This window comes from Ranitomeya imitator, chromosome 1 (genome assembly GCF_032444005.1).
Source record: "Ranitomeya imitator isolate aRanImi1 chromosome 1, aRanImi1.pri, whole genome shotgun sequence".
NCBI lineage: Eukaryota > Metazoa > Chordata > Amphibia > Anura > Dendrobatidae > Ranitomeya > Ranitomeya imitator.
In genome coordinates, this window is record NC_091282.1 from 639,844,953 (window position 1) to 639,860,997 (window position 16,045).

Sequence of the window (16,045 nt, forward strand, 5' to 3'; positions counted from 1 at the left end):
AACCCCCGAGTCCCCTCCTTGGCTCGAGTTAGAACACTCAAGGTCTTTATACAATTATGAACCATAGCCTAGTTGAATAATAAACAACCCAAAATTATAGGCCTAACAAAAGGCACTTCCAATATATATATGTTATGATCAGTGTTATGATCTGGTGGTTTAGGAGCAACATGGGACGAGCTCTGAAGGAAGTGGTATCTGTACTGACCGCAGTCCCTAAGCTCAACACAATACTAGAAGTAGCCGTGGGATGCTCCTAACTCTCCCTAGGCATCTCGTCACAGCCTAAGAGCTAACTACCCCTAAAGATAGAAGCAGGAAAACTATCTTGCCTCAGAGAAAATCCCCAAAGGATAGATTAGCCCCCCACAAATAATGACTGTGAGTGGAGAGGGAAAGGACATACACAGAATGAAACCAGGATGAGCACAGGAGGCCAGTCTAGCTAGATAGATAGGACAGGATGGAATACTGTGCGGTCAGTATAAAACACTACAAAAATCCACGCAGAGATTACAAAAATCTCCACACCTGACTAAAGGTGTGGAGGGTAAATCTGCTTCCCAGAGCTTCCAGCAACACAGAGTTAATTCATACTGAGAAGCTGGACAAACATAGACAGCACAGAACGGATAAGTCCACAATCTGTGGACAGAAAAGAGCAAGCAAGAACTTAGCTTTGCTGAACTGGTCAGGAAAACAGGGAAATCCAAAGAGATGTGAATCCAACCAGGAACCATTTACAAGTGGCACTGGCTGAAGGAAAGAGGCAGGCATAAATAGCCGAGCAGAAAAGACAATCAGTGGAAGCAGCTGCTGACTGCTAAATCCAAGGAGCAGCCATACCACTTGAAACCACAAGAGGGAGCCCAAGAGCAGAACTCACAAAAGTGCCACTTACAACCACCGGGAGGCGCCCAAGAGCGGAATTCACAACAGTACCCCCCCCTCACCAGAGCCCCCAGGCCGATCAGGACGAGCCAAGTGAAAAGCACGAACCAAATCGGTGGCATGGACATCGGAGGCAACAACCCAAGAATTATCCTCCTGGCCATAACCCTTCCACTTGACAAGATACTGAAGCCTCGAAAAACGAGAATCCAAAATCTTCTCAACCTCATATTCCAACTCTCCCTCAACCAACACCGAGGCAGGAGGGTCAACCAAGGGAACAACAGGCACCACATATCTCCGCAACAAAGATCTATGGAAAACATTATGAATGGCAAAAGAGGCTGGAAGAGCCAAACGAAAAGACACCGGATTAATAATTTCAGAAATTTTATAAGGACCAATAAACCGAGGCTTAAACTTAGGGGAAGAAACCTTCATAGGAACATGACGAGAAGACAACCAAACCAAATCCCCCACACGAAGCCGGGGGCCAACACACCGACGGCGGTTAGCAAAACATTGAGCTCTTTCCTGAGACAACGTCAAATTGTCCACCACATGAGTCCAATTCTGCTGCAGCCTGTCCACCACAGAATCAACACCAGGACAATCAGAAGGCTCAACCTGCCCAGAAGAAAAACGAGGATGAAAACCAAAATTACAAAAGAAAGGTGAAACCAAAGTAGCTGAACTAGCCCGATTATTAAGGGCAAACTCGACCAACGGCAAGAAAGACACCCAATCATCCTGATCAGCAGACACAAAGCATCTCAAATAGGTCTCCAAGGTCTGATTAGTTTGCTCAGTTTGGCCATTAGTCTGAGGATGAAACGCCGAAGAAAAAGACAAATCAATGCCCATCCTAGCACAAAAGGCCCGCCAAAACCTAGAGACAAACTGAGAACCTCTGTCAGACACAATATTTTCCGGAATGCCATACAAACGAACCACATGCTGAAAAAACAATGGAACCAGATCTGAGGAGGAAGGCAACTTAGGCAAAGGTACCAGATGGACCATTTTAGAGAACCGGTCACAAACAACCCAGATAACAGACATCTTCTGGGAAACAGAAAGATCCGAAATAAAATCCATGGAAATATGCATCCAGGGCCTCTCAGGGACCGGCAAAGGCAAAAGCAACCCACTAGCGCGGGAACAGCAAGGCTTGGCTCGGGCGCAAGTCCCACAGGACTGCACAAAAGCACGGACATCGTGCGACAAGGAAGGCCACCAAAAGGACCTACCAACCAAATCTCTGGTACCAAAAATCCCAGGATGGCCAGCCAACACAGAACAATGAACCTCAGAAATCACTTTACTAGTCCATCTATCAGGAACAAACAGTTTCCCCACTGGACATCGGTCAGGTTTATTAGCCTGAAATTCCTGAAGAACCCGTCGTAAATCAGGGGAGATGGCAGAAAGAATCACCCCTTCCTTCAGAATGCCGACCGGATCAAGAACCCCAGGGGAATCAGGAAAAAAACTCCTAGAGAGGGCATCCGCCTTAACATTCTTAGTACCAGGAATGTACGAGACCACAAAATCAAAATGGGAGAAAAACAGGGACCATCGAGCCTGTCTAGGATTCAGCTGTTTGGCAGACTCGAGGTAAATCAGATTCTTATGATCGGTCAGGACCACAATACGGTGCTTGGCCCCCTCAAGCCAATGTCGCCACTCCTCAAATGCCCACTTCATAGCCAAAAACTCCCGATTGCCGACATCATAATTGCGTTCCGCAGGCGAAAACTTCCGAGAAAAGAAGGCACACAGTTTCATCAAGGAACCATCAGAATTCCTCTGAGACAAAACGGCCCCTACCCCAATCTCAGACGCGTCAACCTCAACCTGAAATGGAAGAGAAACATCCGGCTGACGCAACACAGGGGCAGAAGTAAATCAGAGTTTAAGCTCCTGAAAGGCAGAAACAGCCGCGGAGGACCAATTCGTCACATCAGCGCCTTTCTTCGTCAAATAGGTCAGAGGTTTAACCACACTGGAGAAGTTGGCAATGAAACGACGATAAAAATTAGCAAAGCCCAAGAATTTCTGAAGGCTCTTCACAGATGTGGGCTGAATCCAATAATGAATGGCCTGAACCTTAACCGGATCCATTTCTATAGATGAGGGAGAAAAAATGAAACCCAAAAAAGAAACCTTCTGCACTCCAAAGAGGCACTTTGACCCCTTCACAAATAAAGCTTTATTACGGAGGATCTGAAATACCATCCTGACCTGTTTCACATGAGACTCCCAATCATTGGAAAAAATCAAAATATCATCCAAATATACAACCATGAATTTATCAAGATAACTCCGAAAGATATCATGCATGAAGGATTGGAACACAGATGGAGCATTAGAGAGTCCGAATGGCATCACAAGGTATTCAAAATGGCCTTCGGGCGTATTAAATGCAGTTTTCCATTCGTCACCCTGCTTAATACAAATAAGATTATATGCCCCTCGAAGGTCAATCTTAGTAAACCAGCTAGCCCCCTTAATCCTAGCAAACAAATCAGTAAGCAAAGGCAAAGGGTATTGAATTTTGACCGTGATCTTATTCAAGAGGCGATAATCAATACAGGGTCTCAAGGAGCCATCCTTCTTGGCAACAAAAAAAAACCTGCTCCCAATGGTGAAGAAGATGGCCGAATATGCCCCTTCTCCAAAGACTCCTTAATATAGCTCCGCATGGCGGCATGTTCTGGCACAGACAGGTTGAAAAGTCGGCCCTTAGGGAACTTACAACCTGGAATCAAGTCAATAGCACAATCACAGTCCCTATGTGGTGGAAGGGAACTGGATTTGGGCTCATCGAATACATCTTGACTTGGTTTTCCTGACCTTGCTCTCGCCACTAGGTGGCGTCTGTTCAGTTGCTCTGTGTGTGCAGTCTGGCTTCACTACCAGGCTCCCCCTGGTGGAGGTTGCACTGTACTGCACTGCAGCTGCATGACATTATAGCTGACCCACACATTTAAAGCGATTTCTGCATTTTTTTTTCTCTGCTCTGTTTGCTATGGATCCGCTACATACCTTGGCAGATCAAATGGATAGCTTGACTGTTATGATACAAGACCTGTTTGTGGAACAGAGGGCCTTGTCCTCTTCTCATAACCGTCTGCAAAGGGAGCTTTCAGACACAGTTAAATTATTGCAGACTGACTTTAAACTATCTGACACTGTTGATGTCTCTTTGCACTCTCCTGAACCTACAGTCAAGCTCCCAGATACCTTCTCTGGGGAGAGGGAGAGATTTTTTACTTTTAAGGAGAGTTGCAAGCTTTTTTTTTCTCTTAGACCTAGATCTTGTGGTAATGAGAGTCAGCGAGTGGGGATAATTATTTCCTTACTGCGGGAGGGACCTCAGTCATGGGCCTTCTCTTTACCTACTTCTGCCCCTGAACGTGTGTCTGTGGACAAATTCTTTGAGGCTTTGGGACTGATTTATGACGAACCAGACCGGGTAAGGGTAGCAGAGGACATGATCATGAGTCTCTCCCAGAATGAACTCACCGCTGAACAGTACTGTTCTGAGTTTAGGCGGTGGGCTGTTGAGGTGTCTTGGGGTGACTCTGCTCTGAAGCGCCTGTTTGAGAGAGGACTTTCTGATCATCTCAAGGACGCGCTGGCCCTTCATACACCACCCAGTTCCCTGGTAGAGGCCATGACTCAGGCCATTCGCATGGACCGGAGGTTACGGGAGAGAAGAATTATCCAGCGTGAGATTTCTGCTTTGCCTGCCAAGTCTGAGGTGATGTCATTCAAGGAGACTATGGAAGTTGGTGCCATCAATTTCAAGGAGAAGGAGCGGAAACGGCGACGTAATGGGAAACTATGTTTTTACTGTGGAGATCCGGGACATTGGAAGAAGGACTGCCCCTCTTGTCCATCGTCTAACAAGCTGCCGAGTCTGGGTGATGGTCTAGGAGGTCATCCAGACTCACAGGTACCATTTTCGTCATTTCAAAAAGTTTTGTTAGAGGTGGAACTGTGTTATGGAGGTGTCTTTGCATCCACTTCAGCATTTGTGGACTGTGGATCTTCCATGAACTTCATTGACTATAGTCTGGTGTCCAAGTTAAAGTTAGGGACAGTTAGGTTAGAGACTCCCATCCATATCGTTGCCATTGATAAGACACCGTTGGCTCAAAATGTCCTTAAATTTGTCTCTGAGGAGTTCCTCCTCAAGGTGGGTTCTTTGCACCAGGAACGAATTTCATGTTATGTTATACATAGTAACATAGTTAGTAAGGCCGAAAAAAGACATTTGTCCATCCAGTTCAGCCTATATTCCATCATAATAAATACCCAGATCTACGTCCTTCTACAGAACCTAATTATTGTATGATACAATATTGTTCTGCTCCAGGAAGACATCCAGGCCTCTCTTGAACCCCTCGACTGAGTTCGCCATCACCACCTCCTCAGGCAAGCAATTCCAGATTCTCACTGCCCTAACAGTAAAGAATCCTCTTCTATGTTGGTGGAAAAACCTTCTCTCCTCCAGACGCAAAGAATGCCCCCTTGTGCCCGTCACCTTCCTTGGTATAAACAGATCCTCAGCGAGATATTTGTATTGTCCCCTTATATACTTATACATGGTTATTAGATCGCCCCTCAGTCGTCTTTTTTCTAGACTAAATAATCCTAATTTCGCTAATCTATCTGGGTATTGTAGTTCTCCCATCCCCTTTATTAATTTTGTTGCCCTCCTTTGTACTCTCTCTAGTTCCATTATATCCTTCCTGAGCACCGGTGCCCAAAACTGGACACAGTACTCCATGTGCGGTCTAACTAGGGATTTGTACAGAGGCAGTATAATGCTCTCATCATGTGTATCCAGACCTCTTTTAATGCACCCCATGATCCTGTTTGCCTTGGCAGCTGCTGCCTGGCACTGGCTGCTCCAGGTAAGTTTATCATTAACTAGGATCCCCAAGTCCTTCTCCCTGTCAGATTTACCCAGTGGTTTCCCATTCAGTGTGTAATGGTGACATTGATTCCTTCTTCCCATGTGTATAACCTTACATTTATCATTGTTAAACCTCATCTGCCACCTTTCAGCCCAAGTTTCCAACTTATCCAGATCCATCTGTAGCAGAATACTATCTTCTCTTGTATTAACTGCTTTACATAGTTTTGTATCATCTGCAAATATCGATATTTTACTGTGTAAACCTTCTACCAGATCATTAATGAATATGTTGAAGAGAACAGGTCCCAATACTGACCCCTGCGGTACCCCACTGGTCACAGCGACCCAGTTAGAGACTATACCATTTATAACCACCCTCTGCTTTCTATCACTAAGCCAGTTACTAACCCATTTACACACATTTTCCCCCAGACCAAGCATTCTCATTTTGTGTACCAACCTCTTGTGCGGCACGGTATCAAACGCTTTGGAAAAATCGAGATATACCACGTCCAATGACTCACCGTGGTCCAGCCTATGGCTTACCTCTTCATAAAAACTGATTAGATTGGTTTGACAGGAGCGATTTCTCATAAACCCATGCTGATATGGAGTTAAACAGTTATTCTCATTGAGATAATCCAGAATAACATCCCTCAGAAACCCTTCAAATATTTTACCAACAATAGAGGTTAGACTTACTGGCCTATAATTTCCAGGTTCACTTTTAGAGCCCTTTTTGAATATTGGCACCACATTTGCTATGCGCCAGTCCTGCGGAACAGACCCTGTCGCTATAGAGTCACTAAAAATAAGAAATAATGGTTTATCTATTACATTACTTAGTTCTCTTAGTACTCGTGGGTGTATGCCCATTATGAATAATCTTCCTGCGGTACTGGTGCTGGGGTTCCCATGGCTGCAGAGACATAATCCTGTTATAGACTGGGGATCCCGTGATATTGTTAAATGGGGTCCTAATTGTTTCAATGGTTGTCTTTCTGCTGTGTTTGTGTCCACCACTAGTCCGGAGGGTATTCCGGAGTACCTAAAGGACTTTGGTGATGTGTTCTCCGGAAAAGAGGCTGAGGTATTACCACCCCATCGTCCTTATGATTGTACCATCAACCTTATTCCGGGTTCTAAATTGCCCAAAGCCCGTTTGTACAATCTTTCTGGCCCGGAACGTACTGCTATGAAAAACTATATCTTTGATAGTTTACGCAAAGGTCACATCCGTCCCTCTGTCTCACCTGTGGCCGCGGGTTTTTTCTTTGTCAAGAAGAAAGATGGTGGTTTACGCCCATGCCTCGATTTCCGGGAACTAAATAAAATTACGGTGAGAAATACCTACCCTCTCCCACTCATTCCTGATCTCTATAACCAATTGTCTGGGGCTAAGTGGTTTTCCAAACTCGATCTTAGGGGAGCATATAATCTTATCCGCATTCAGGAAGGGGATGAGTGGAAAACGGCATTTCTCACCTCTGAGGGTCTATTTGAAAATTTGGTCATGCCCTTTGGTCTCACAAACGCGCCCGCGGTGTTTCAGAACTTCATGAATGATGTTTTTTCTGATTTTATCGGGCGCTTTATGGTTGTATACCTGGATGATATATTTGTTTTCTCGCCTGACAAGGAATCTCACATTAGTCATTTACGTGCTGTTCTTCACCGGTTACGGGGAAATTCTTTGTTTGCTAAACCAGAGAAATGTTTGTTTTGTGTCCAGGAGCTTTCTTTTCTGGGGATCATCCTTTCTGCGAATGGGTTTCGGATGGATCCCGGAAAGGTACAGGCCATTGTTGATTGGGTGCAACCCAGAGACCTCAAGGGGTTGCAACGTTTTCTGGGTTTCGCCAATTATTACCGAAAATTCATCAAAGGGTTTTCTCAGGTAGTCAAGCCACTCACCGATCTCACTTGCAAAGGGGCTGATCTCAAAGTTTGGTCATCCTTGGCAGTTGAAGCATTTATTACTTTAAAAAAATGTTTTATGTCTGCTCCTGTGTTGGTTCAGCCCGACCCATCTAAACCATTTATTGTAGAGGTGGATGCATCAGAGGTGGGAGTAGGGGCGGTGTTGTCTCAGGGACCCATTACTTTGACCAACTTGAGACCATGTGCCTTTTTCTCCCGTAAGTTTTCTTCTGCTGAGAGGAACTATGATGTTGGGAACCGGGAGTTATTGGCCATTAAATTGGCTTTTGAGGAATGGAGGCATTTTTTGGAGGGGGCGGTTCATCGGATCACGGTGGTTACTGACCACAAGAATTTGTCTTATATTGAAACCGCCAAACGGTTAACTCCTAGACAGGCTAGGTGGTCACTGTTTTTCTCTCGTTTTCATTTTTCAATCACTTTTCGGCCTGGTTCCAAGAATGTCAAGGCTGATGCCTTATCTCGCAGTTTTGATCCGATATCACCCCCCGAACCTCCTTCCTCCATTCTTCAGCATGGGGTGGTTGTTGCGGGGGTATCCTCTGAATTGGAGCAGGAGATTCGAAAGGCTCAGTCTCTTGCTCCTCCCTCTTTGCCTGACAATAAGCTTTTTGTCCCAGTTCAGTACCGATTGAGGATTCTCCAGGAGTTCCACAATTCTGCTCTTAGTGGTCACCCGGGGATCTCTGCCACCCGAAAAGCTGTTGCTAGGCTGTTTTGGTGGCCCTCCATGAATTCTGATATTATTGAGTTTGTGTCTGCTTGTGATACCTGTGCCCGTGCTAAGAGCTCCCATAACCGGCCTGCCGGGGAATTGGTGCCATTGTCAATTCCAGATAGACCTTGGACTCATTTGTCCATGGATTTTATCACTGATCTCCCTCCTTCCAATGGCAAAACTGTAATCTGGGTAGTGGTTGACAGATTTAGCAAGCAAGCACATTTTGTACCTCTGGCAGGATTGCCTAATGCTGAGACACTATCTAGATTGTTTGTTGAGCATGTAGTACGGCTGCATGGTGTGCCTTTGAATGTGGTTTCTGATAGAGGGGTTCAATTTGTGTCCAAATTTTGGAGGGCATTTTGTAAGAGATTGGGTATTTGTTTGACCTTCTCCTCTGCTTACCATCCTGAGACCAACGGGCAGACGGAGAGGACCAATCAGTCACTTGAACAGATTTTGAGGTGTCTTGCTACCTCTCAGCAGGATGATTGGTGTTCTTCATTGCCCGTGGCTGAATTTGCGTTTAATAATCGGATTAACCAGTCCACGGGCACCTCTCCATTCTTCTGTAACTACGGTTTTCATCCCCATTTTGGTGAATTTTCTAGGCTGGATTCAGGATGTCCAGGGGCTGATACGGCAGTGCAACGGTTGGGGGAGGTGTGGAGGGAGGTCCAGAACAACATTGGGAAAGCTCAGGGCAAACATAAACTTCTTGTTGATAAGCGACGGTCTGTAGGACCTATATTCCTGGTAGGAGATAAAGTGTGGTTGTCTACCAAGAACATTCGTCTAAAGATTCCTTCTGCTAAGCTTGGTCCCAGGTTTATTGGTCCTTACGAGATCATTGAGGTGGTCAATCCAGTTGCTTTTCGTTTACGCCTTCCTCAGTCACTTCGGATCCCCAATGTGTTCCATAAATCCCTTCTTAAGTCCTTTGTACCATCTTCCACTGGGCCTCCATCCCTTCCGCCTCCTGTCTCTGTGGATGGTCAGACCGAGTTTGAAGTAGAACAGATCGTGGATTCTCGCATGGTCTGTAGTTCCCTTCAGTATTTGGTCCATTGGAGGGGTTATGGTCCTGAGGATCGATCTGTCCATGCTGATCGATTGGTCCGGGCATTTCATGCACGTTATCCTGGGAAACCTGGGGTCCGGTGGCCCCCCCTTGAGAGGAGGGTACGGTCATGATCCGTTCCGGAGTTTAGTTCTGTCTGCCTTTTCTCTGGGTGGATCATGTCAGGGGTTAACTTTGATCTGCCTCATTCTGGACTCGGGTTTGCTATTTAGCTCCCAGGTATCCTGAGGATGGTGTCAGCTATAGCTCTGTCTTTGGCGTGTGAACCTGACTCTGGAAGCCCTTGGTTTGTCCTACTGAACCCTGACTTGTCCTGTGTCTGTTATCCCCCCGCCTGCCCTTTCCCAGTGTCTCTTTGTCTGTCTGTTTATCTGCTTGACTCCCTGGTTATGATATCTTGGCTTGGCTCTTTGACTCTGTTTCAGTTTATCCCTTTGGTACCATATTTTGCCCGTCCTGGTTTATTGATCCCTTGCTATATCCTGACTATCCGTTCTGTCTGAATCCGTTTGTACTGTTGTGCTCTGACTTGGTTTTCCTCACCTTGCTCTCGCCACTAGGTGGCGTCTGTTCAGTTGCTCTGTGTGTGCAGTCTGGCTTCACTACCAGGCTCCCCCTGGTGGAGGTTGCACTGTACTGCACTGCAGCTGCATGACACTTAGGTTCTAAGGCAGGAGTCTGAACAATATAATCTGAAATACCCTGTACCCTAGCAGCAAGCTGATCCACCCGAGAAACTAACTCCTGAACATTCATGTTATTACTAGATTCCGTAGCCACCCAGAGATTAAGAGGGAGGAAAATACAAAACAGGCTAAGGAAAAAAAATGTCTCAAAACCTTCCCTCCCTTCTTCTGAGATGCAATTAACTCATTGTTGGCCAGTTGTACTGTTATAATCAGGTGGCCTAGGAGCAGCATGAGACGGACTCTGGAGAAGGTGGTCCCTGTACTGACCGCAAACCCTGAACCTTGCAGCGCAACTAGAAGTAGCCGTGGGGGGTACCTAACACTCCCTAGAGCCCTCAACACAGCCTAAGAACTAACTACCCCTAAAGACAGAAACAGGAAACCTATCTTGCCTCAGAGAAAATCCCCAAAGGATAGATAGCCCCCCACAAATATTGACTGACTTAACATACGCAGACATGAAATCAGAATTTAGCATAGGAGGCCATACTAGCTAAAAAGAAAGAATAGAACAGAGTACTATGCGGTCAGTATTAAAACACTAGAAAATACCCACCACAGAAAATACAAATCACCACATCTGACTAAAGACATGGAGGGTATATCTGCATCTCCAGAGACACAGCTTGGCTGCAAAAAATCCTTCACAGACAAAGCTGGACAAGACAAAACATGAAAATGCACAGAATTATAAGGTCCACAGCAGGTGGACAGCAAAAACAAAGCCAGGACTTATCTTTGTAGAAAAGCACAGCAAACAGGAGAGACCAGAAGGGAAGTGAATCCTCCAAAAACAATGGACAACTGGCACTGACCAAAGGATCAAGCAGGACTAAATAGCTGAGTCCAAATTGAACACACCTGATGAATGCTGCGATCCACAGACAGCAGCACTACCACTCATAACCACCGGAGGGAGCCCAAGAGCAGAATTCCCAACATATATACTCCTACAAATCACAACGGAAGCATATGCCAATAGAGGATAAAAACAGTATATTTTATTTATAACACATAGACATATACATAAACAAACGGAGAATCACAATACAAAAATAGCTGCCACTACAAAGCCATGTCCTCCATACAAAAGAATGCCTATCATCAGATACACAAGCACCTGGACCAATAATATCCATCATGAGTGTAAAATACACAAAGGAATAAGTAATAAACTCCTAGGTGTATATGTGGAATTGTATCACACAATTATGGATAGACTAGATAATAGTAATATATCATAAATCACAGCCTAGTGCTTTATAATCTGGACAATATTATTACTCATTGGACGCTAAGGTGAAAAGAATATACCCATAGAGGGCAGCGCAGGCCCCAGATATAAGCATAATATAGCTAGACTTATAAAGGGAGGAGAATAATACGAATGTCATACTAATGTCATGCTAATCTCCCACAAGGAAGAAGCTAAACGCGAAACGCGCGTTGGGGTCCGCGTCGCTACACAGGTCATGTATTATTCTCCTCCCTGAGCCTTTATAAGTCTAGCTATATTATGCTTTATTGCTAATGGTGGTCTATATTGCTTTGTCACTTGGCACTTTATTTCTTCTTGCCCTGATTGAGGACAGTGTGGTCTTGGGTATATACTTGCACCTTATACCAGAGATATGGGCTATATATGAAATATTATTATTGTCACTAGGTACTTTATTTGCGTATTATCTGGGGCCTGCGCTGCCCTCTATGGGTATATTCTTTTCACCTTAGCGTCCAATGAGTAATAATATTATTCAGATTATACAGCACTAGGCTGTGATTTATGATATATTACTATTATCTAGTCTATCCAGAATTGTGTGATACAATTCCACATATACACCTAGGAGTTTATTACTTATTCTTTTGTGTATTTTACACTCATGATAGATATTATTGGTCCAGGTGCTTGTGTATCTGATGATAGGCATTCTTTTGTATGGAGGACATGGCTTTGTAGTGGCAGCTATTTTTGTATTGTGATTCTCCATTTGTTTATGTATATGTCTATGTGTTATAAATAAAATATACTATTTTTATCCTCTATTGGCATATGCTTCCGTTGTGATTTGTAGGAGTATAGTTGAATAACAGGCTTGTGAAAAACAAGATAAAGTTGCTTCATGGCAGCTGTAACCTTTTACCTAATTAAATAACAGAATTTTTCTTTAACCAACAAGAAAATGGAGTCAAAGCACAAAATGGAGAATCTTTCATAATTTGTTCCTTCACACCTAGGCTATATAGTGGGTCGTGAAGAAATAAAAACCCCAAATCAGTAAAGTGGAGGCAATTCAAACATGGCCAAAGCCACTCTCCAAAAAGCAATTTAAAGCCTTTCTGGGGATCGTGGGATATTACAGGAGGTTCATCCCAAACTTCGCCATGGTGGCTGCGCCTCTGACTGATCTGCTAAAGGGGACGAAATCAGTAATGGTCAAATGGTCCGAAGAGACAGAGTCAGCCTTGCAAGAAATGAAAGAGGCTCTGTGTAAGCAACCTGTTCTGATGGCCCCAAACTTTAAGAAAGAGTTTATTCTTCAAACAGATGCCTCAGATGTTGGGATAGGAGCAGTCCTTTCCCAAGAGCTACATGGGGAGGAGCATCCTGTTCTCTATCTGAGTAGGAATCTGTCCTCGTCTGAGAAGAATTACTCAGTCGTAGAGAAGGAGTGTCTGGCCATAAAGTGGGCGGTGGACACGTTACGGTACTATCTGCTGGGACGCAAATTTAGACTGATATCCGACCATGCCCCACTTAAGTGGATGAGGGAAACGAAGGGTAGAAATGCTAGAGTCACCCGTTGGTTCTTAGCCCTGCAGGACTTCAATTTCTATGTGGAACATAGGGCCGGGTAGCTGCACGGTAATGCTGATGCCTTATCAAGAATCCCTTGTCTAGTGGTAGCAAGTGCCAAGCCCCATGGCTTTAGGCAGAGGGGGGAGGTATGTAGCGTGGCTAAAGGTTGTATAGTCGAAGGGAGATATGTGTCACATAGGTGGCTTATCGCTGTAACATAACCCTGCCTATGTGTGTTTCAGGACCTGTGGTGATGTCATAACCACATGTCTAATCATGTGATGGGTTCCTGGGTGTGGTTAGTCCTATAAAAGAAAGGCTAATGTTTAACACAGCGAATATGTGTGGAGGTGAATCCCTCCAGAGTGTGTTAAGGCTCCAGGACTGAGCCTGAAGGACTGGACACTTGTTTTTCCTTTTCCTGAGCTAAAGGCTATTTGCTTTCTGTTATTTTGCTATGTGGTTTATGGAGCAGTAAACCCTGTGAACTTTTAATGGAACGTGCCTCCTGAGTGTCAGCCGTCGCACCTGAGTGAGTGAAACCCCTACAATAGATATATCTATCCATACATATATGTATAGATAGATACATAGATCTATCTATTCATATATCTATAGATCTATCTATATGTAGATCTATCTATATATCTATCTATCTCATTCCTTCTATCTATCTATAGATAGATAGACAAATATGGGATAGATAGATATGTGATATATAGATGTGATGGTGATCCCTTAGGCTGCCATCACACTATCAGTATTTGGTCAGTATTTTACATCAGTATTTGTAAGCCAAAACCAGGAGTGGAACAAATAGAGGAAAAGTATAATAGAAACATATGCATAACTTCTGGATTTATCACCCACTCCTGGTTTTGGCTTACAAATACTGATGTAAAATACTGACCAAATACTGCTAGTGTGACGGCAGCCTTAAAGTGAGATCTATATGATTGCTTGTACCTGACCAAATATAAGCTGAGTGCGCGCTTAGGCTACTTTCACACTAGCGTTGTTTGCTGTACGTCGCAATGTGTCGTTTTGGAGAAAAAACGCATCTTGCAAATGTGCGTGCAGGATGCGTTTTTTCTCCCTAGACTTGCATTAGCGACGCATTGCGATGTATGGCCACACGTTGCATCCGTCGTGCGACGGATGCGTCGTTTTTGGAGAGCGCTTTGTGGTCTTATGAAGGTATCACTAGATTTTTCTTCTGCTTACCATCCCCAGTCCAACGGTCAGGTGGAGCGTGTAAATCAAATCCTCATATCTTATCTTCATTATTTTACCAATGCTCACCATGATGACTGGGTGTCTCTTCTTCCCTGGGCAGAATTCGCCTACAATACCTACACTAGTGAATCTTCATCTAAGTCTCCTTTTTTTATTGTTTGTGGGCAACATCCCGGCATTCCTCTCCCTGTTCTCCCCACCTCAGGCGTAATGGCGGTGGATTGCTTGTCCCAGGAGTTTTCCAAAATTTGGCAGGAGACTAAGGAGGTGCCAGAAAAGGCTAGTAGCAGAATGAAAAGGTATGCTGACAAAAAACGTTTGGATGTCCCTCCTTATCGACCTGGCGATAAGGTCTGGCTTTTCTCTCGCTACAGCCGACTCAAAATTCCCTTTCAGAAGTTAGGTCCATGTTACATTGGTCCCTTTGAGGTTTCTAGCCGAATTCATAACGTAGCATACAAGTTGAAATTGCCTGCTTCCCTACGCAATCCTAACGCTTTTCATGTGTCACTTCTCAAACACGCAATTTTTAATCATTTTCATTCTGTTTCGTCACATTCTCACCAACCTATTTCTTCTGATGCCTCCCCCGGTTAAATTCAGTACTCCTGGACTGGGAAAAAGAACAACAATACATGTTAGCAAAAGACATACAAAATTTTGGAATGCTTGAAACAAGTAATTAGAACAATGCTTCCCTTTATGGGAGGTGAGGACACTTGAACGTTACAAACAAAAACAAGGTTAAATATTTTAAATAACATTCTGACTATAAATAACTTCTGGTACCCTGCCGGGTATTCTACTAAGTGCAAATTCTGAACAATAATTTAACTTTTCCTTTAAGGTCGTAAAGGCTGAACCCACTAAAGGCTTACTATAAAGTACTTTAATATAAACTCAACTTTTTCTTTATTTTCTAACTTCACAATGCAGGACCGCCTAGCTCCTTGGCTGGGCCTACTGTCATTGCTTTTCTATCAGCAACCAACCATCTTCCTATGGTTCCCAGGAGGACTCTCTAACCCCTACGGGTTCACTTTCAACTTTTCCTGTCCTCAATCTCTAGTAACATTATCAACAGTTTCTAAATCTCAACATTATTACTATCTTTAACTTTCCTAAGGCAACATTATACTCAAGTGCAACATGTGAACATTCCCTTTAAGAGGGAACCAAGTCTCTTTGAGGTAGTGCAGATCTTCTCTGTCTGCAAGTCCATTAGAAAGCAAGACCTTCTGTGCTGTATTCAAGAACAGTCTCTTCACAAAGCCTTCTTTCTTTGTGGAACCAGTAGAGGGCACCTTTAATAAGGTGCGAACTATTATACAAAGCAGTTTGTGAATCATTCACAGTCCATGATTCGGCAGTCTTTTTAAACAGTGATGAACTTGTGCAAAAGAAAACATAAAACAATAGGGATCCCGGGTAAACAAAGGGACCCCTTTAACCCCTTCATGACCCAGCCTATTTTGACCTTAATGACCTGGCCGTTTTTTGCAATTCTGACCAGTGTCCCTTTGTAATAACTCAGGAACGCTTCAACGGATCCTAGCGGTTCCGAGATTGTTTTTTCGTGACATATTGGGCTTCATGTTAGTGGTAAATTTAGGTCAATAAATTCTGCGTTTATTTGTGATAAAAACGGAAATTTCGCAATTTTCACATTTTGAATTTTTATTCTGTTAAACCAGAGAGTTATGTGACACAAAATAGTTAATAAATAACAGTTCCCACATGTATACTTTACATCAGC